At 47.7% G+C, this 22,109-nt stretch overlaps 1 pseudogene; it reads left to right on the forward strand.

The window, feature by feature from the left end:
* The first annotated feature begins 11,575 nt into the window (after positions 1–11,575).
* LOC140394869 (small nuclear ribonucleoprotein F pseudogene) lies at positions 11,576–11,882 on the forward strand (annotated as a pseudogene).
* The last annotated feature ends 10,227 nt before the right edge of the window (positions 11,883–22,109 follow it).

A 22,109-nucleotide genomic window follows, 5' to 3' on the forward strand; every position in this document is an offset into this window, starting at 1 on the left:
TCAGTTTTAAAAGTCAGGGCAGCACGGTGGGGCAGTGGGTTAGCACTGCTGCCTCACGGCGCTGTGGTCCCAGGTTTGATCCCGGCCCTGGGTCACTGTCCGTGTGGAGTTTGCACATTCTCCCTGTGTTTGTGTGGGTTTCGCCCCCACAACCTCAAGATGTGCAGTGTAGGTGGATTGGTCACGCTAAGTTGCCCCGTAATTGGAAAAAATTGAATTGGGTACTCTAAATTTATATTTTAAAAACGTCCTGCACCAAAGCCCCCGCCGCCTAACTCCCTGCTCTGGTCCCTGGTTCCCTTCCTTTGAGCTCCTGACTGCACCCTGAACTCTTTCCACCCCACTGTGATGTGTTGGGTGTTCTGGATCACAAACAGGTCACCAACACTGGAAGTGGTGCAACTCTATTTTATTATAAGGTTAACTATATTAACATACTTGAACTGTGGGTAAATGCAATACCAGCTTTAACTGTTGACCCTTGCCTAGTCCTAACCAGGTGATGCACTCAGCACATGGTGAATGTCTGTGTTGCAGGCTGTGAGCTCTGTGCTCCGAGCTGGCTGCTACGAGAATGAGCGGGAACTCTCCTTCCCCTGTCTTCATAGTGCGTGTGCTCTCACTGGTGATTGGCTGTGGTGTTGTGTGTGCTGATTGGTCCCACTGCATGCCCATCAGTGTGCGTGTGTGTGTCTGCACCATGATATACTCGTGTATATTATGACATCCCCCTTTTTATATAAAGAATATGTGCCTGCATGACAATAAACATCGTGTAGTGAATGTACCTGACTATGTGTGTGCGTGTTATTTACATGACTATGTACATGAGGCTAATCTATTTACACGGGAAGGTGCCTGGTGCCAAGAAATAGGGTGTCACATCAACAACGAAATGAACACTATATACAAACTACTGGAACAATGCAACAGGATAACCGAACAGATCAAAGAGTCCAACATTGTAAAACTCATAAGTCAAGTCTCTGAGGTGGGTGACGAATTCTGGTTGACTGCCTCAAGGGTGGGTCAGGAGCCACCAGCTGAGGAACGGGCTGGGCCACGGCAGAGTGAGGAGGATGCAGAGTATTCGGAATCTCCACATAGTCCAGGTTGGGGACAACAGGAGGGCGTGGCACCGGTGGAGGATAACGTGGCGAGCGTGGAACGAGACGAAAGGCACGCCGATTGCGGCGGCAAATGGAACCATCTGGCAGACTAACCAGGAACGAGCGGGGAGACACCTGCCGAAGAACCACAGCAGTTGCAGACCAGCCACCCTCCGGAAGATGGATGCGGATGTTGTCATCTGGTGCCAGAGCAGGGAGATCAGTCGCCCGAGCGTCATGCGCCGCCTTCTGTTGTGCACGAGACTGTTGCATCCGCTGAAGGACCGGAATGTGGTCGAGGTCTGGGACGTGAATGAACGGCACAGTGGTCCTGAGGGTGCAACCCATGAGCAGCTGGCCTGGCGACAGGCCCGTGGAGAGTGGGGCCGAACGATATGCCAGCAAGGCGAGGTAGAAGTCGGATCCTGCATCGGCAGCCTTGGAGAGGAGCCGTTTGACGATGTGGACACCCTTTTCCGCTTTGCCATTGGATTGGGGGTGCAGGGGACTGGATGTCACATGCACAAAGTTGTACCTGCTGGCAAAGTTGGACCATTCCTGGCTCACGAAGCAGGGGCCATTGTCCGACATCACAGTGAGTGGGATGCCGTGATGAGCAAAGGTCTCCTTGCAGGCACGGATGACCACCGATGATGTGATGTCGTGCAGGCGTACAACCTCCGGGTAGTTCGAAAAATAGTCTACAATCAGAACATAGTCCCTGCCAAGCGCATGGAACAAGTCAACGCCTATGTTAGACCAAGGGGACGTGACCAACTCATGGGGCTGTAGGGTCTCACGTGGTTGGGCCGGCTGGAACCGTTGACAGGTGGGCCAGTTGAGCTCTGTCTTTTCAGGATCGGCCAGGTCTTCTAGTTTGGCTGCCAGCAGGAAGATTTCAAACATTTGCCGGAATGCCCGCCAGTTTTCGCGGAGATCGCCGTGGCACTGGAGCTGCTGCGGAACCCGGATCTTGAACATCTTGCCTGGGTATCGTTGCTGGTTGTCACTGTACGCTGAGGTGCCGGTGATGCGGAGCGGCGGCGGCGGGTTGATGTTCTCCATACTTCAGGATGCCGGAATGCTGATTTAGTTGCAGGTGGGTCTCAGAAGTGCTAGTATGCAACCACTCCTTGTACCATGATGTGTTGGGTGTTCTGGATCACAAACAGGTCACCAACACTGGAAGTGGTGCAACTCTATTTTATTATAAGGTTAACTATATTAACATACTTGAACTGTGGGTAAATGCAATACCAGCTTTAACTGTTGACCCTTGCCTAGTCCTAACCAGGTGATGCACTCAGCACATGGTGAATGTCTGTCTTGCAGGCTGTGAGCTCTGTGCTCTGAGCTGGCTGATACTAGAAAAAGCGGGAACTCTCCCGTCCCCTGTGTTTATAGTGCGTGTGCTCTCACTGGTGATTGACTGCGGTGTTGTGAATGCTGATTGGTCACACTGCATGTCCATCAGTGTGTGTGTGCCTGCACCATGATATACTGGTTATATTATGACACACTGTACTGCAGTCCTGGCCCTCAGTGCCTCACTTGATTCCCAAGACCATACCCTGCCCACCCTCCAGGCCAGAATGAAACCCGTCTAAGCCGCACCTCTGCCCTTTGGTGCCAGACTGTGAGCTGCTCCAAAAGGTGGAATAGCATGTAGAAACGAAACACGTTGCTATGTGCTGCAAAAACTGTTGCAATTTCCCCCATGTGATTTTTAATACAATGGTTAATATGCTCTTTAAAATAATTCACTGATGAATTTAATTCCCCAGTTTCCATGGGTATTCAGATGCTCTGAACATATTGAGGATGTTCTGCCAACAGTTATGTTAATTGTATATCAATTGGATGTTTAATTGTATTCAGGTGGTGGATATTAACTGGGGATTCACCTGTCCTCACATACACAGGTTCATCAAGTCCCAAGGTGCCTGTGGAACACATTTATGTGAGTTGTAATAGACTGCACTCCCTTTTTAGTTTTCTAACAAACCTTTTGTTGAAGTTTTGTTTGCACTTCAGCCCCACACTCCTGATCTACGGTCACCCGGGGCGGGGAAGGCGGAGGACCTCCTCGTGAACCTGCTCCTAGGTCTGATGAAACTCGCCACTTCCAAGTCCAGGCAGGACCGACCGAGGAGTCGTCTGCCTGGACTGTCTGCACCTCTTCCGGGGCTACATTCACGGCCGGGTGTCCCTGAAAAGGTAGCATGCGGTGTCCATGGGCAGCATCAAGGCCTTCTGTGCCTGGTGGGCACTGCAGGGCTTCATAGACTCTTTCAATCGCACTTTGAATTGATGTTCTTAAGTTTCCATTGATCTGTCTTTTGTTCACTTAGTGCCCCTATCAGGACTGGCCCCTTTTTCTTTGTCCCTAGGTTTGTTGCTTTTCATATATTTGGTTAGCCTAAAAGAGTTGGACTTCAGCCCCATGCTCCTCATCTACAGGTACCCATTGCGGAGACGAGTGGGGAAGGAGGAGAACCGCCAAGTGAACTTGCTCCTGGGCCTGGCGAAACAGGTCTGTGCAGCGGGCAATCGAGAGGGTTGTCCAGCCCAACTTTCTGGCCATCTACTGAAGCTACATTCGTGGCTGGGTGTTCCTGGAGAAGGAGCACGTGGTGTCTGCTGTCACCATCAAGGCCTTCCATGCCCAGTGGGCACCTTGGGCACTGGGGTGTTTCACTGACCTCTTTAACCATATTTTGATTTGATGTTCTAAGTTTCCTTTGCTATTTGTTTTTGTTTCATGCTGCACCCCTTTAAGCGGTTGCCCCTTTAATTTGTCCTTGGGTTTGTTCAATTTAATTTAATTGGTTTAACGCAAAACCGGAGCAGGATGAAAGTGATTGGATGGTTGGATGGATGGAGGCAATGTGTTAATAAAAGTTTATAAATGTTTGCAGACTGGTTTACTCTATTCTGTTTTCGAGTGCTGGCTATTTGAGCTGGAATAGTATTCCGAGACGGAAAGTTTGTGTCGAGGGGCTGTTGAAGGATCTCTAACCACACAGCCCAGATTTAAGGTCACAGAGCCAGATGTGAGATGAGGAATTTTGTAATGCAGTGAATTGTTAAGGTCTCGATGGGAACCGCCTTAAGGCAAATTCAATAATCCCTTTCAAAAGGAGTAAATCATTGAGGGGAATGTTTTAAGAGCTATAGCAAAAGGATGGGGGGGAGAGGAATAGGACTAATTGGATAACTCTTTTGTATCGAGTGGGGCTTGACTTTTCCCTAAAGAAAAAGACAAATTGGTGGGAATAGTTGCCCTGTGTCTTTCTGCTGTGGAGGAAGAGGCTTGAAAGCAACTCCTGTGCCCCTAATAATATTAATAATAATCTTTAGGGGCTGGTTTAGCACAGGGCTAAATAGCTAGCTTGCAATGCAGAACAATGCCAGCAGCGCGGGTTCAATTCCCGTACCGGCCTTCCCGAACAGGCGCCGGAATGTGGCAACTAGGGGTTTTTCACAGTAACTTCATTGAAGTCTACTTGTGGCAATAAGCGATAATTATATTATTATTGTCACAAATAGGCTTACATTAATACTGCAATGAAGTTACTGTGAAAATCCCCCAGTCGCCACACTCCGGTGCGTGTTTGGGTACAGGGAGGGAGAATTCAGAATGTCCAATTCACCCAACAAGCACGTCTTTCGGGACTTGTGGGAGGAAACCGGAGCACCCGGAGGAAACCCACGCAGACACGGGGAGAACGTGCAGACTCCACACAGACAGTGACCCAAGCCGGGAATTGAACCCGGGACCCTGGCGCTGTGAAGCAACAGTGCTAACCACTGTGCTACCCGCGCCGCCCATACTCGCCGTGCCAGGGAAGAGTGTGGAATTTGGGGAATGTAAAGGGAAATCATGAGAATGAGGAACAAATTGAAATTGGCAGCTTGGGGAAGATGAGAGGAATAAAATATAGGAGAGAGAAAATGTAGAAGAGAGGGCAGAAATGTGGTTGTGTTGGGAGGGGAACTATCCTTTTCCCAGTGAGCTGTAGGATTATAAACTGCAATGTCCGTTGTGAAATGATTGTGACTCATTCCCCAGCCCCTCTCACAGGCACACACACTGGGTGGGACACCTGCCCTCCTCTCCCCACCCCGGCGTGTTTTGCAGCCGCAGAGAAGACCCATCATTGGCCGGCAGCAGAATCCATAGAATCCCTACAATGAAGAAGGAGGCCATTCAGCCCATCATGTCTGCACCGACCCTCTGAAAGAGCATCCTAACCCAGGCCTGCTCCCCGCTCTATCTCTGCAACCCCACCTAACCACATCTTTTGGACACCAAGGGGCAATTTAGCATAGCTAATCCACATAGCCTGCACTAGGAGGCACAGTAGCACAGTTGTTAGCACTGTTGCTTCACAGCGCCAGGGACCGCAAGACGTGCTGTTAGCTGAATTGGACATTCTGAATTCTCCCTCTGTGTACCCGAACAGGCGCCGGAATGTGGCGATGAGTGGATTTTCACAGTAACATCATTGCAGTGTTAACGTTAGCCTACTTGTGACACTAATAAAGGTTATTATTATTATTACATCTTTGGACTGTGGGAGGAAACCGGAGCACCCGGAGGAAGCCTACACAGACACGGGGAGAACGTGCAAATGCCATACATCACTCAAGGTCAGAATTGAAGCCAGGTCCATGCTGCTGTGAGGCAGCAGTGCTAACCACCGAGCCGCCCCGTCCTGAAAGACCCTCCAGTCCAGCCGTTGTCGATGGGCTTTCCTGTTGTTCACACCCTCCACTGCCGGGGAGCCTGCCGCAGGGGGCGGGGCGTAGGCTGGATGTCGTCGGCAGGGCCGGAAGATCCTGCTGGCGGGAATGTCTGGAAAACTTTGGCTGCACGGTGAGAATGGGTGGGAGGAGTGGAAATAGACAATGTCACAGGTGTTGTTTTATCAATGCGGGCGGAGAGATGGGTGTTTTACTCTGATGGGGATCAAGCCCCCATTGCAGTGTCCTTCACGTGACCCTAGACATTTAACCCAATCAGGAAATGCCTGGCACTGACAGTCCCGAGGAAGAAAAATGTTGAATTGAAGTTGATGAATTCTGTATGTCAGTACAATGGAGACTGTGCAAAAGGCAGAGCTGTTTTATGGTTGTGTTGTGTGAGCCTAACGTCAGTGTGTGGGTGGAGATGGGGGGGTGGGGTGGAGATGGTGTTTGGGGGGGGGGGGGGGGGGGGGGGGGAGTAGAAACAGTCTGAAAATGAGAGCACATTTCTGCAGCTCAAACCCATTAAATGATTGCTGCAATTCCTCTTATCCCAACAGCAGATGCAACCGTTTTTATTGCCACTGTTTCCACTGCGTTTCAAGCTTCTTGTAAATTAAATATACATGAAATGCGCTGAAATAAATAAAACACTACCAAAGCTGGCTTGGCGGTGATTATTTTCTTTGTACAATAAAAGCTACCACTCACCATGTTGTCATAACTCCTCAACAGGCAGAATGTGTTGCAGGCTTGTTTTGAATAGTGTCAGAGTTTAACATGCGCATTCAATACACCTCCTCGTATATCTTCCCAGTGGATTAGACCACAGTAATCCCTGTCTCCACATGGGAGTAAGTCTACCTTGACTGTTACTAATTTATCAGAGTGCTTAGCATGATCAGAATGCTTAGTCCAATAAAGGGTGAGCAGAAATGACTTCCTATTAAATATTGGGAAGTCTGAAGTCATTGTTTTTGGTCTCTGTGCCAAAATCTGTTTTCCCTCCATCCTGCTCCCCAGCAACAGAGCCTTACCCAGTCCATTCACACCCTTGGTGCCACATTCAACCTAAAATGAGATTCTGACGGTCATCACTAAGACTGCGTATTTCCACTAACACCATCAACTTTGCTCTTGTCTCCGCTCATGGGAGGGAAAATGGTGGCGTGGAGGTCATGTTACTGGACTACTAATCCAGAAGCCCAGGCTGAACTCTGGATATGGGTTCAAATTCCCCCATCGCCTTCCCCCCCGCCCCCCATCTCCACAGCAGCTGGTAGAAATAAAATTCAATTGACACATCTGGAAGATTGATTATCATTAAATTATCTCCTATGGTTGTAAAAGCTTATCACTTTCGCTAATAAAGGAAATCTGCCAACCTTACCTGGTCTGGCCTACATGTGACTCCAAACCCACAACTATGTGGTTGACTGTTAACTTCCCTCTGCAATGACCTAGCAAGGGACATTGGGTTGGGCACAAATGCTGGCCTTGGCAGCAATCCCACATCCTATGAAATAATAAAGGGGAAAAAATATCTGCTGCTTCAACCTTTGTTGCCTCTAGACTTGAAACTGCTCCAACATATTCATGGCTTGTTTCCCACATTCTATCCTCCAGTAGCTTGAAGCAATCCTAAACTGTGCTGTCAGCGTCTTAACTCACGTCGAGTCCCATTCGCCTATGACCCCTACACATGCTGCCTTCCGCTTGTTCACGATCAAGCAACGTCACTCTTGTTTCCAAAACTCTTTGTGGTCTCGCGCACCACCCCCCCCGACCGATTTTGATTGCTTCACCACTGGTGGCTAGGCTGGCCATTGCCAAAGAAAAGGATGTCGGACACTCCGGCGGAGTGCGAGGAATGATGTCAATGCGCACGGCGATCCATCCTGTCTCAAAGTGCAAATGACACGATGGGAAGTTGAAATATTGAACACCAAGTGATTGAGAAAACAACAGGTAGGGGGGGGGTGGGAAGAATATGACAAATCAGTTTGAAGCTCTTACAGACGGAGAAAGTAGCAAGCACATGTCTCTGCTAGTGCTCCACTGTGGTAAGTGTCCTGTGGCAAAAGTCCTGTACCAGACATAAATCCATCCAGTGCTAGACAATTGCCAGGCCAGATAGAAACTGGATTGTCCGGTATAAAACCAGATGAAGGGCTATCATATTGGTTACTGCGTCTCGAGATGTTTATGTCGTAGACACTGGAATCTGCGACCATCACTTCCCCCTCGCTCTCACTTTATTTATCTTTATCTTTATTCTTGTCACAAGCAGGCTTGCATTAACACTGCAAAGAAGTTACTGTGAAAATCCCCCAGTCGCCACACCCCAGCGCCTGTTCGGGTACACTGAGGGAGAATTCAGAATGTCCAATTCACCTAACAAGCACGTCTTTCGGGACTTGTGGGAGGGAACCGGTGCACCCGGAGGAAACCCACGCAGACACGGGAAGAATGTGCAGACTCCACACAGACAGTGACCCAAGCCAGGAATTGAACCCGGGTCCCTGGCGCTGTGAAGCAACAGTGCTACCCACTGTACTGCCGTGCCGCCTGAATGCGTACCAAAATAATCAATTCACCTGGCACCAGAGTGGTCCATCCTGACACCCAGATTGAAGCCATGTGGCGGGGCAGTGACTATAACAGTAATATTAGCTGGGGGAGTAAAATCACTGCAATGTTCCTAAAGGCCGGTCACCACTTCATCACCTTTACAGTGTCCGAAATGGCAGAAATGTCTTTGATTTTTGTCCTCCCTGCTTTAAAACTCAGAAAAGTGCAGGTGTTTGATAAAACAGGTAGACCTCTGTGTTTTACCTTGCGATGACCTGACCTGGGTTCTATGGATGGTGAAGTCTGTTTCTTCACCGAGAGAAGAAAAAAGTGACACATTTCAGCAGGCAGTGATCACATCAGGTGACATTTGTTCTGACAGTAGGGTCTCCATCTGGTAAAATCAAACAGGCGCTCGGCCTCCCACTCTTTTTCTATTTTTGTGTTAACTTTGTGCTCTCTTTCTGAGGTGCCTGTGCCAGGAAAAATTCCCTGAACAGGTTTTGGCCAATGTTTATGCACAGCCCTTGGCCCTGGATGCCGTGTGTGTTTACATGGTCAACCCAAACAGAACGTGAGATCTGTTAAAGTGCTCAGTGGTCAAATGAATGTGCGGCACCCATTGTGTGTGGGGGCTCACAATACAATGGGATAACCTGATCAGTCATCCCTGTGCCATTCATCCAATAAAAGTACCTTTCTCTCGGCTGGTTGTAGCATCCAATATAAAGTGAGAGGCAAACACGGAATATGACTGATCGATTGATTTGATTTATTGTCACGTGTACCAAGGTACAGTGAAAGGTATTGTTCTGCGTACAGTCCAGACAGACCGTTCCATACATGAAAAAACATTGGACATACATAAATGCACAATGTAAATACATAGATACAGGCATCAGGTGAAGCATACAGAGTGTAGTACTATTCAGTAGAGAAGATGTGTAAAGAAATCAGATCAGTCCATAAGAGGGCCATTCAGGAGTGTGATAACAGCGGGGAAGAAGCTGTTTTTGAATCTGTTAGTGCATATTCTCCAACTTTTGTATCTCCTGCCCGATGGAAGAGGTTGGAAGAGAGAATAATCCAGGTAGGAGGGGGTCTTTGATTACGCTTCCCACTTTCCCCAGGCAGCGGGAGGTGTAGACAGAGTCAATGGATGGGAGGCAGGCTTGTGTGATGGACTGGGCGGTGTGTACAACTCTCTGTCATTTCATGCGGTCTTGGGCCGAGCAGTTGCCATACCAGGCTGTGATGCACCCAGATAGGATGCTTCCTATGGCGCACCTGTAAAAGTTGGAGTCAATGTGGACATGCCGAATTTCCTGAGGAAGTATAGGTGCTGTTATTCTTTCTTGGTCGTAGCAAGCACTCAGTCAACGTCTGTGGAGCGGATGAGGTAATGGTTTGGGTGTGGACCCTCTGCTAGAGCAGTTCTGTCTGACCAATTGAGTATGTGATAACTTTCTGTCTGGCTGCATATAGTTACAGCACTATTCCCAGCCCTAATGGAGATGATTGGGGATAAATAAATGCCCAGTCAATGTCACCTTGCAGAAAACACTGCTCTGAGTGACTGGGATTAATTTTGCCCATTGTTTCTCATGTGTAACTAACTCCCATTCACTGCATTTTGCTGGAGAAATGGTTCTGTTGTACTCAGGGGACTGGTTACAGGAGTTTGGTTCATGGGGTTGAAGACTTTATTTGCTACAGTTTCAGTCATAGGTTCGTGGGTTCCGTTTGCTGTATTTTGAGTCATGGGTTCAGAGAGTTTGGCTCAGATTTTCGCTCCCATGTTGAGCTTGCAGAGAATTCCCAGCTCTGCAAACCCAGCCTTTAAAAATGGCCACAAGCAGATCGGATTTTCATTCCGGAGTGGGGCCCACCACCCGGAATGAGTGTGGAGGTTACCGAGTGCGGAGGTGGGCCAGGATGAAGACCTGCCTCTGTGCTCTGGCACTGTGTTCAAATAAATGTTAAATATAATAAAACAGCCCTCAAGCCAGTACACATCACCACCACCACCCCCCACACCCCACACACACACATTCCCCATGTCCTAACAATATCAACTTCTGGGACCTCATGTCCACCAATCCACTACCCACGGCCCCTCATACCCACTCTGCCAGCCCATTCCCTTCTACCCACCCACAGGGCCCCTCATTCCCCTGTGCCATGCTCTAGCCTTCCACCCACATTCCCATTGCCCTTTATAGCCCCTAGACCAACAATGCCAACCCATGCCCCCCCACCCTTTGCATTTACTCCCATCATGTCAACTCACCTCTTATCCTTTGACAGTTCCCTGAAAGTTTTGACAGTCCTTTGACAGCTTGACAGTTCCAAAGAGTTTGCGCATAAAATGTGCACAATCAGGCACACAGTTTTTTTTGTTAAATTTAGAGTACCCAATTAATTTTTTCCAATTAAGGCGCAATTTAGCGTGGCCAATCCATCTAACCTGCACATCTTTGGGTTGCAGGGGCGAAACCCACGCAAACACGGGGAGAATGTGCAAACTCCACGCAGACAGTGACCCAGAGCCGGGATCGAACGTGGGACCTCGGCGCCGTGAGGCAGCAGGTCTAGCCCACTGTGCCCCCGTGCTGCCCAACCAGGCTCACAGTTAACTATCCCAAAGGGTGCCTTACCTCTCCCCTAGGGTGTACCAGGACTATATTCAAATCGGGTACCTTATCTCTCCCTGGCTAGCCAAATGAATCCACTAAGTTTGGACCTGCTTTTACCTCTGTCTGATCTGCACGCACACCAGGTTTCACACTTCGAGCTATCAAAATGGCACTTCATTGGAGGCAACTGGTCATTTAAATCAGAGTCATCTGCGTATGCGTGTACCCTGGGCCCATTCCCCCCCCCCCCCCCCACCCCACCCCGGCTAAAATGGAATGTGTCGCGTTCTGGGGTGGGTTTTAGAATTTTCGGCCATTTCCACGATTTCCACCACGATGGAGAACCCCCATTGTGGTGAAAATGTGGGCCTTTGTTTGGGGCATGAGTTCAGAGACTTTGTCCACTGCAGTTCCTGGGCTGTGTGCAGCCCGGGATGGTTAAAACCGCAGGCCCTGACAGGCCTCTAATGCATCAGCTTGCACGGCGGCATCATTATTCACTGCGAGCGGCCGGCATTACAGCGAGAGACAGTCCCTCAGCATGAGTTTACCATTGAATCCAAAACCATTCCTCAATGGCTTAACGGGCAAACCGGTGATGGTGAAGTTAAAGTGGGGAATGGAATACAAGGGCTACTTGGTGTCAGTTGATGGATATATGAACATGCAGCTAGTGAACACAGAAGAATATATTGATGGTGCTTTAGCGGGACACCTTGGCAAAGTCCTAATAAGGTGTAACCATGTTCTGTACATCAGTGATGTTGAGGAAGAGGAAGAAGATGGAGAAATGAGCGTGTAACTTTCTTTTTATTTTGAAGAATGACCATGTGTACAATTTTTGAGGACTTTTAAAAAATATTCAGCAATTCAAATATGCTGTATTTAGGTTCGCATTGACTAGGTTCAAGGGGGGGGGGAGGGGGTGTTGGCCTGCGCTGCAAAGTGTACGTGACAAACTGTAATTTAATTGTAGACACAACTGTTGCAGTTTGACTCTCTGCACATGTTCAAATGTGAATTCAGGTGTAAATTGAACCAATAATTGTTTTCAATCTGAAAAAAAAAATAAGATGAGCTTGGGGTGGTCTCGGCCTAATGGGTGAGGGTATGTAGCGCAAACTGCTCACAGCTCAGCGCAAATTGGAAATCCCGTTGAAGAGATTGAGATGCAGCTGGTTTTACCAGCAGCGTCACAGAAGCTGCAGGAGGCATCCGGCCTTCTCTATCCAGACAGCTGCTTGCTCAGGGAGAGTATCTCTGCTGCAGTCCCAGTGATGCTCGACCAGGGAGTGTTTGATGCAAACTCGGAATCTGAAACTATACTCAATTCTCCAGCACTTTTATAATAATAACCTTTTATTGTCACAAGTATGAAGTTACTATGAAAAGCTCCTAGTCGCCACATTCCAGAGCCTGTTCAGGTAAGCTGGTACAGGAATTGAACCCGCGCTGCTGGCCTTGTTCTGCATTACAAACCAGCTGTCTAGCCCACTGAGCTAAACCAGCACTTTGTTTCTACACCCCCACCCCGAGGGATTAAGCACTGCATCTCAGCAAGAAAAGGGAGTACCCATTGCAGCACTTCATTTTTCAAAGTATCTGCTTGCATTCTGTATGTTTTGCAGCGCTCAATGACATCAGCCGCCGTTCAACCTCGAACTTGACAATAATAAAGGCCGAGACAGAGCTCTTTCAATCATCCTGGAACTTGGGTAAAATTGGCATCTGGACAGCATTCATGTTTGAGTGTGTCAGACGTTAGATACAGGAGCCCACTCTGCCGTATGTCAGAGGCAGCACGGTAGCACAAGTGGCTTCACAGCGCCAGGGACCCAGGTTCGATTCCCCGCTGGGTCACTGTCTGTGCGGAGTCTGCACGTTCTCCCCGTGTCTGCGTGGGTTTCCTCCGGGTGCTCTGGTTTCCTCCCACAGTCCAAAGACGTGCAGGTTATTAGGTCACAGAAATGGGGTGGAAGTGAGGGCTTAGGTGGGTTGGTGCAGACTCGATGGGCCGAATGGCCTCCTTCTGCACTGTATGTTCTATGTTCTAAATGGCCCAGTCTAGTGGAACTACAACTAGTTATAGGGCCCTTTATATAATGTGTGCATAAATAATATCTCAACTGAACAACCAAGAACACTACAGACAGTTACCCGCAGATCCGACCAAGGAACACATCCGCCAACTTAACAGACTGATCAAGACCTTGGATCCAGATCTTCAGAGCACCCTACGTGCTCTCATCCCACGTACTCCCCGCATTGGAGATCTCTACTGCCTCCCAAAAATACATAAGGCCAACACACCAGGCCGCCCTATCGTTTCAGGCAATGGGACCCTGTGTGAGAACCTCTCTGGCTACATCGAGGGCATCTTGAAACCCATCGTACAAGGTACACTCAGCTTCTGTCGCGACACGACGGACTTCCTACAGAAACTCAGCACCCATGGACCAGTTGAACCAGGAACATTCCTCGTCACAATGGACGTCTCGGCACTCTACACCAGCATCCCCCATGACGACGGCATTGCTGCAACAGCCTCAGTACTCAACACCGACAACTGCCAATCTCCAGACGCAATTCTGCAACTCATCCGCTTCATTCTGGATCACAACGTCTTCACCTTCGACAACAAGTTCTTCATTCAGACGCACGGAACAGCCATGGGGACCAAATTCGCACCCCAATACGCCAACATCTTCATGCACAAGTTTGAACAGGACCTACTCACCGCACAGGACCTTCAACCGATGTTATACACCAGATACATCCATGACATTTTTTTCCTTTGGACCCACGGCGAAGAATCACTGAAACGACTACACAATGACATTAATAAGTTCCATCCAACCATCAGACTCACCATGGACTACTCTCCAAAATCAGTTGCATTCTTGGACACACTCGTCTCCATCAAGGACGGTCACCTCAGCACTTTGCTTTACCGCAAACCCACGGATAACCTCATGATGCTCCACTTCTCCAGCTTCCACCCTAAACACATTAAAGAAGCCATCCCCTATGGACAAGCGCTCCGTATACACAGGATCTGCTCAGACGAGGAGGAGCGTAACAGACATCTACAGACGTTGAAAGATGCCCTCGTATGAACGGGATATGGCACTCGACTCATCGATCGACAGTTCCAACGCGCCACAGCGAAAAACCGGACCGACCTCCTCAGAAGACAAACATGGGACACAACCGACAGAGTACCCTTCGTCGTCCAGTACTTCCCCGGAGCGGAGAAACTACGTCATCTTCTTCACAGCCTTCAACACGTCATTGATGACGATGAACATCTTGCCAAGGTCATCCCCACACCCCCACTACTTGCCTTCAAACAACCGCGCAACCTCAAACGAACCATTGTTTGCAGCAAACTACCCAGTCTTCAGAACAGTGACCATGACACCACACAACCCTGTCATGGTAATCTCTGCAAGACGTGCCAGATCATCGACATGGATACCACTATTACACGAGAGAACACCACCCACCAGGTACGCGGTACATACTCGTGCGACTCGGCCAACGTTGTCTACCTCATACGCTGCAGGAAAGGATGTCCCGAAGCATGGTACATTGGCGAGACCAAGCAGACGCTGCGACAACGAATGAACGGACATCGCGCAACAATCACCAGGCAGGAATGTTCCCTTCCAGTCGGGGAACACTTCAGCAGTCAAGGGCATTCAGCCTCTGATCTCCGGGTAAGCGTTCTCCAAGGCGGCCTTCAGGACCCGCGACAACGCAGAATCGCCGAGCAGAAACTTATAGCCAAGTTCCGCACACATGAGTGCGGCCTCAACCGGGACCTGGGATTCATGTCACATTACATTCATCCCCCACCATCTGGCCTGCGAAATCCTACCAACTGTCCTGGCTTGAGACAATTCACACCTCTTTAACCTGGGGTTACCCCATCTCTGGATCTGTAAAGATTTAATCACCTGCTAATGCTCGCATTCCTAGCATTGTTTGGCATCTTTGAATTTGTCTATATATGTGTTTCTGGAACAGACCCCTTCATTCACCTGAGGAAGGAGCAGCGCTCCGAAAGCTAGTGACATCGAAACAAACCTGTTGGACTTTAACCTGGTGTTGTAAGACTTCGTACTGTGCTCACCCCAGTCCAACGCCGGCATCTCCACATCATAAATAATATCTAAGTGAGGGACCATTTCTTTTAAGGAACACACCGGTGGAAGCACAGTTACCATTAAGCTGAAACAGTGAACATTTTACACTGGCTTTTCACCCGCAAACACTCAGCTTACCAGAATCTAATGCCTTTTGCTGACAGAACGTTTGTAACATGTGAAAGCTCCATGGCGACAGGAAAAGCTGTGAGTTAATTTCATTATGGCGAGACTGAACTCTGACCCGATGGGCTTTACCTGAATTGTCCGACAATTGTTTCTCTCTGTTGGTGGTTGGGGGCGGCAGCCGTGTTTTTGGAGCAAGCCTTCGATTTCAGAGGTGCTTTGCAGCAAAATTGGTGCTTAGCAACGCGGCACTGGCTCGATAATTCAAGGGAAACAAGGGAGTCACACGCTCTCAATTTTAAAAGCAGATTTTGATCATGTCATATAGTACACAATGGGTACAGGAAGCATGAAGTGTTGTAAATGCAGCAAGGGATACAATCAGCTAATGGTTAGAGAAACCAGATTTAAATGTAATTATTGGTCATTGCCTAGACAATGTGAAGTGGTGCCAACATGACCCACTGAAGTGAGGGGAAATGGCCAGGAGCCATACAGTTATAATGAAAGCAGATTAAATTAACCTGCTCCGCTACTTATCACGGCTACATTTTGGAATGATACAGAAGCTTCTGATCACCGTGCCATCAATTGGACATTGATCCATTGAGAGTGTCGGGAGTGACAAGGGTTGTTCCAGAACCTTTTTGTATATATAAATTTAGAGTACCCAATTATTTTTTTCCAACTACGGGGCAATTTAGCGTGGCCAATCCACCGACCCTGCACATCTTTTTGAGTTGCGGGGGAGAAACCCACGCAAACACGAGGAGAATGTGCAAACTCCACATGGACAGTGACCCAGGGCCAGGATCGAACCCAGGTCCTCAACGCCGTGAGGCAGCAGTGCTAACCACTGCGGCAAATACACTTGTATTAACAATGTTATAATTACGAGCTGTATAAGGTTATATTTTGGGACCCTTCTTATTCATTTAGGCTAAATGAAAGGGATCATGTGACCTGTTCTGGGATCTGCCTGACAGTAAGGGCCGTATTTTCCGTTTGGATAGGTCAGGTACCCTTTTGAATTTGGTCCCGGTACCCCCTATGGGGGAGGCACCCTTTGGGATTGTTAGCAGTAAACCTGATTGTGCACTTTTTATGCACAAACTCATTGGAACTGTCAAAGCTGTCAAGGAACTGTCCCACCCACCCTGAGGCCAGAAACCGAGGACTTTGGACATTGGACTTTTCAATGGTCTGTCAAATTTTCCATCTTGCCCACGATGATTCCTGCAGCGAGCAGGAAGATTTATTCCTAAGACTGACTGGTTTGATTGTTAGCGATCAAAGGAGGGTTTAGATTGGGTTTTACTGAGAGGAAGGTGTAAGATATTAACGCAATGGCAGCAGTTGCTGAATTTACAACGAGCAGACTCTGAGTTCCCTCGAGTTGTTGAAGGTACCGGTTGTACACAGATGTTCTGTAAACTGTCCATTTACTTCTGAGATGAAAAAGAATTGGGCTCACAAAGAGCTAATTAACATTTCTACTTTGATACAAGGACACTGTGTTTCACGTTGCCATGGGGAAGAAGCTGAGGAAGACATGTTTGAGGTCATGTTACCGGCCTCCTTAGAAATCAAGGAATATGGCAGACTGCAGTTTTGTGTGGTTAGCAGAGAGAATAGGTTGCTTGGCCTTGCGAGCTACCATAGCTGATGTGGGAGTGAGACTGTCTTTAGTTGAAGAGATGCAGACTGCAGCCGTCTAAATTTCTGGGAGATTTGCCCGGGCATAGCCACAAATAGAAGAATCATTAACAGGCTTTCCTACTGGTGGTGGAGTTAAGAAACTCTCCAAAAACTGGAGAAAGCGACAGTCACTCAAAGTTGCTACTTGAGGTGATGTAACCTACAGGGCTACAGACCAAGTGTTAGAAAGTAGGATCAGTTTAAATAGCTAAACAATTCCACAACAAACACATCACATATAAGCTCTGCAGTCCTGCTACATCCAGCCGTGACAAATGGTGGACAATTGGACAACTCACTGGAGGAAGAGGCTCCACAAATATCCCCATCCTCAATGATGGAGGAGCCCAGCATTCGCAACAATCTTCAGCCAGAAATGCCCAGTGGATGATCCATCTCTGTCTCCTCCAGAGGTCGCTAGCATCACACATGTCAGTCTCCAGCCAATAGGATTCAATCCACATGATATAAAGAAAAGGCTGAAGGCAATGGATAATGCAAAGGGCCTGACAATATTCCAGCAATAATAATAATCTTTATTGTCACAAGTAGGCTTACATTAACACTGCAATGAAGTCACTGTGAAAAGCCACATTCCGGCGCCTGTTCGGGGGTACACAGAGGGAGAATTCAGAATATCCAAATTACGTCTTTTGGGACTTGCGGGGGGAAACCAGAGCACTCGGAGGAAACCCACGCAGACACGGGGAGAACGTGCAGACTCCGCACAGACAGTGACCCAAGCCGGGAATCGAACCTGGGACCCTGGCGCTGTGAAGCCACAGTGTTAACCACTGTGCTACCGTGCTGCCCTAACTTGACAAGAGTGTGCACAGCGCGAGCTCCTACCACTTGCACCTGCAATTGTCCAACAAGCAGCATTGTGGTTCAGTCAGCTGGGCTTCTCTGTCATTTACAGGTCCACCTCGGGATGGAATCCGGTTGGTCTTGGCTCCAATGGAGCGGGTAAGGGTCACCCTTTCCTTCCTCCAATATACAGCTGCTGGCCGCCCATTTTCCAGGCATGAAGCAAGCAGCCAGCAGTTGAAGATTTCTTTCATATTTGAAACAGGTTCAGTAAATGAATGTAATGGTCTCTTTGACCCTGCCTGGAGGGGAGATTCCAAACTATCTGCGCGCGTCACTCAACACTACACCTTCATTTGTTGACTGTGGTTCAGCTGGCTGCATTCTCACCTCTAACTCGCAAGGTACTGGGTTCTAGTCCCACTGCAGGGCCTGAGAACAGGGATCAAGGCGGACACTCTAGTGCAGAGCGAGTGCTGCACTGTTGGAGGCCATGTCTTTCAGGTGAGATAAACCAATGCTCCATATGACTGCACAAGGGGATGTAAAAGATCCAATGGCAATATATTGAAGAAGAGCGTTGCTGGAGTCCAGACCAGTATTTATCCCTCAATGAACCTCACAAAAGGACAGATTATCTCGTTGCATCACTTTCTAATTTGTGGGAGGTTGCTGTGTGCAAATTGGCTGCCGCATTTCCCCACGTTTAAACAACAACTGCTCTTCAAAAATACTGTACAGCACTTTGAGGATAAAAAGCACCATGTAAATGCAAGTCCTTCCTTCAAACAAGCTGCGAATGTTAATTGGCCTCTGTTTGTTTGCCAATCAAACCCTCAGGGTTAATGCCTTTCAAGTAGTAAGTTCCACAGCGATGTCTGTCCTCGCCAGCATGTGAAAAAATAAGTCAGTAATAACCGCAATTTAAATAACCAGCCATACCTCAAAATTAGATGATAATAATGCACAGACTTTCCTGTAGTTTAGATTGTGTTGGACACCTCGCACACAGCGCTGGCAAAAGCAGCTTTCTCCAGAGTGTGGTAAGCCATCGTCAGCAGAAAGGTCAACGCATAAATGATATCTTGATGGAAAATTCCAGAATCCTTTTAAAATAGATGGTAGTGAGTAATATTCCACTCCGACCCATTTGGGGACTAATTACCCTGTCTGGCTCCTTAGAGGGATTAACCTACATTGTCCTGCCACAATGAGGAATGATTACCTGCAGGTATAAACACACTTTCCGACTCTGTTCTGCATATTATTATCAAACTGTCCAACTCAATAGCTGAAGGCTGGAAATGCTGAAAATGTTGCTTGTAATTAAAGGATCGCAATGAAATAAATGAATAGAGTGAACTGGCAATTTAGGTTTAGGTCAATAGAGAAGCAGTGGCAGACATTCAGGGGCTCTTTCAGAATACACAGGGTGGATACAGTCTAACGAGTAAGTCAAAGGTCCAAGGGGAGGACCCACCATCTGTGGTTAACTAAAACATGTTAAAGGCTGTATCAAATGAAAGAAAAGGCATATCATTTGCACAAAGGTAAGATTGCAGATCAGAAGGATGAGCAGAATATTTAAAAAAAATATTCTGACCAAAATATTAATAAGGAGATAAAAATCAGAGCACAAGAGAAAACTAGCTGGAAATATAAAGATAGATAGTAAGAGTTTTGTAGATAGTTGAAAAAGAAAAGATTTTTAAAAAGTAAATTTTTATCCGATGGAAAGTGAGTTTGGTGAAGTAATAATGGAAAATAAGGAGATGGCAGATAGGGACACAGGAATTCGGAGCAGAAATCGGCAATTCAGCCCTTCGAGCCTACTCGGCCGTTCCATCAGATCACGGCTGATCTCTTCCTGGTCTCAAATCCACCTCCCCACCTGTTCCCCATGCCCCATAACCCATTTTAAAATCAGAAATATATCTATCTCCTTCTTGAAACCATTGAATGACTCAGATTCCACCGCAATAAGGGGCAGCGAGTTCTACAAATTCACCACCCTCTGTGAGAAGTAGTTCCTCCTTATTTCAGTTCTAAATCTATCGCCTTTCAACCTATATCCATGACCTCTCATTCTAGATTGCCCCCCCAGGGGGAACATTTGGTCTATGTTTACTTTATCAATCCCAGTTAGTATTTTATACACCTCGGTTAGGTCCCCTCTCATCCTTCTAAAATCCAGCGGATATGAGCCCAAACTGTTTAATCTCTCCTCATACACCAACCCTTTCATCCCCAGAATCAATCTGGTGAATCTCCTCTGAACTGCCTCAAATGCCACCATATCCTTCTTCAAATATGAACTGAACAGGTATTTTGCATCGGTCGTCTTTAAAGTTATTATTATAGAAGCTATTATTAAAGACGTTATAGCAGGGCTCTTCGATAAACTCAATCAGGCAGAGTCAACATGGTTTGGTGAAAGGGAAATCATGCTTAACCGTGATGGGTCAGGACTCTTGCCTTCCCACTGATCCCCGATTTTCTCAGAATGATCGGACTGGGCGAGTTCCTGGTGGGATTCCTACACCAGGAATAGAAGTGGAGGAAGCTCTTTGAGGAGCTGAAGAGACCTGATAAAAGAATCTTGACTGATGTTCCTGTAAGCCTAAGCCCAGTTTGTAGCCTATAAGAGACAAGCAGTCTGGATGGGGAGAAATTCCCTCACTCAGGGAGTTGGGAGTCCCTTTCCAGAAAGCTGTGTACCCTCGGCTGATGAGTATATTCAATACTGAGACTGGTAGATTTTTGAACGCTAAGGAATTTGAGCAATATGGGGATAGACCAGCAAAGTGGGGTTGATGTAGAATATCAACCATGATCATATTGAATGACAGACCATTCTCAAAGGCCGTGATTCTTTTGGGGTAATCAAATAAACCAAATCAACAAATTGAGGGATATATTGAAAGACAGCCTCTTAAGAGAAATACTGTATCAAAGTAAACAGAATCTCAAAAAAAACTTTTTAAAATGTTTTCATTGGTTTTCACATTTTTATGTGACACATTTCATTAAATTACAAGTTTCATAACCTTGCATAATACCAGACAAAAGGAATCAAGGAAAAATTAAAATGACAAAACAGAGATAGACCAAAGAACAAAAAACAACAACACACAAACAAATGTTGATCACTATAAATATTTACATCTACCTGTTTGCCCCCTGCCCCAGAAAGAGTTCTGGCTGATCAGAGACCCCGAAGACCGCCAGTTTTGGGCATGCTTCATCCTTGCCCCCACAACCTTAGACATTGCCTCAAAGAAGGTCGTCCAGGACCCGACAAGTCTGGAGCAGGCCCAGAACATATGGGTGTGATTGGCCGGGCCTCCCTGACAACGTTCGCACTTGTCCTCCACCTCCGGTAAGAACCTACTCATTCTGGTTCTGGTTAGGTACGCTCTGTGCACCACCTTTAGCGACGTTAGGCACAGCCCTGCAGGTGAAGTTCAAAGAAAACTTAAAATATCAAAACAAAATGTGATTAAAGGGGTCGATAAAACACCCCAGACCCCAAGGTGCCCACCAGGCACAGGAGGCTTTTGTTGTGTCAGCGGACATCACATGCTGCCTCTCCAGGGACACACTACAGCAAAGCCATGCAGGAAGGGCAGGCAGTCAGGATGGATTACCCCCTCAACCGTCCACTGCCTGGACCTATTAATGCCCAGATTGGCCAGACCCAGGAGAAGGCCCACAAGGAAGTCTTCCTCCCTCCTTCCCCACATCCCCCCTAACCCCTGCCCACACTGGGTGCCTGAAGATCAGGAGCAGGTGCTGAAGTCCAACCAAAGAGAGAGTAACAAAGTTTTCAGAAAACTCAAAAGGAGATGCAGCTAAGGACAACTTACACAATGGTGGCTCATGGACTACGCAAGACAAAAGGGACAGGCACCTTAGGAGTCCCTCAACCCACACAACTGACGGTTGTACTCAAAGAGCATGCGTGGCCTACTCCTCTGATTGCTTACCTTCTTGAAGATAGGACTTTGAGTTGAATTAAAGGGAAAGTTTTTTTAAAAATTTAGTGTACCCAATTAATTTTTTTCCAATTAAGGGGCAATTTGGCGTGGCCAATCCACCTACCTTGCACATCTTTGGGTTCTGAGGGCGAAACCCATGCAAACACTGGGAGAACGTGCAAACTCCACACGGACAGTGACCCAAAGCCGGGATCGAACTGTAGCCACCTGAGTTGGCCACTTCCTGACTTAAAATGGAGAACGGCAAAGGCTGAAGGGAAATTCAGC

The sequence above is a fragment of the Scyliorhinus torazame genome, chromosome 18, assembly GCF_047496885.1.
Source record: "Scyliorhinus torazame isolate Kashiwa2021f chromosome 18, sScyTor2.1, whole genome shotgun sequence".
Taxonomy (NCBI): Eukaryota; Metazoa; Chordata; class Chondrichthyes; order Carcharhiniformes; family Scyliorhinidae; genus Scyliorhinus; species Scyliorhinus torazame.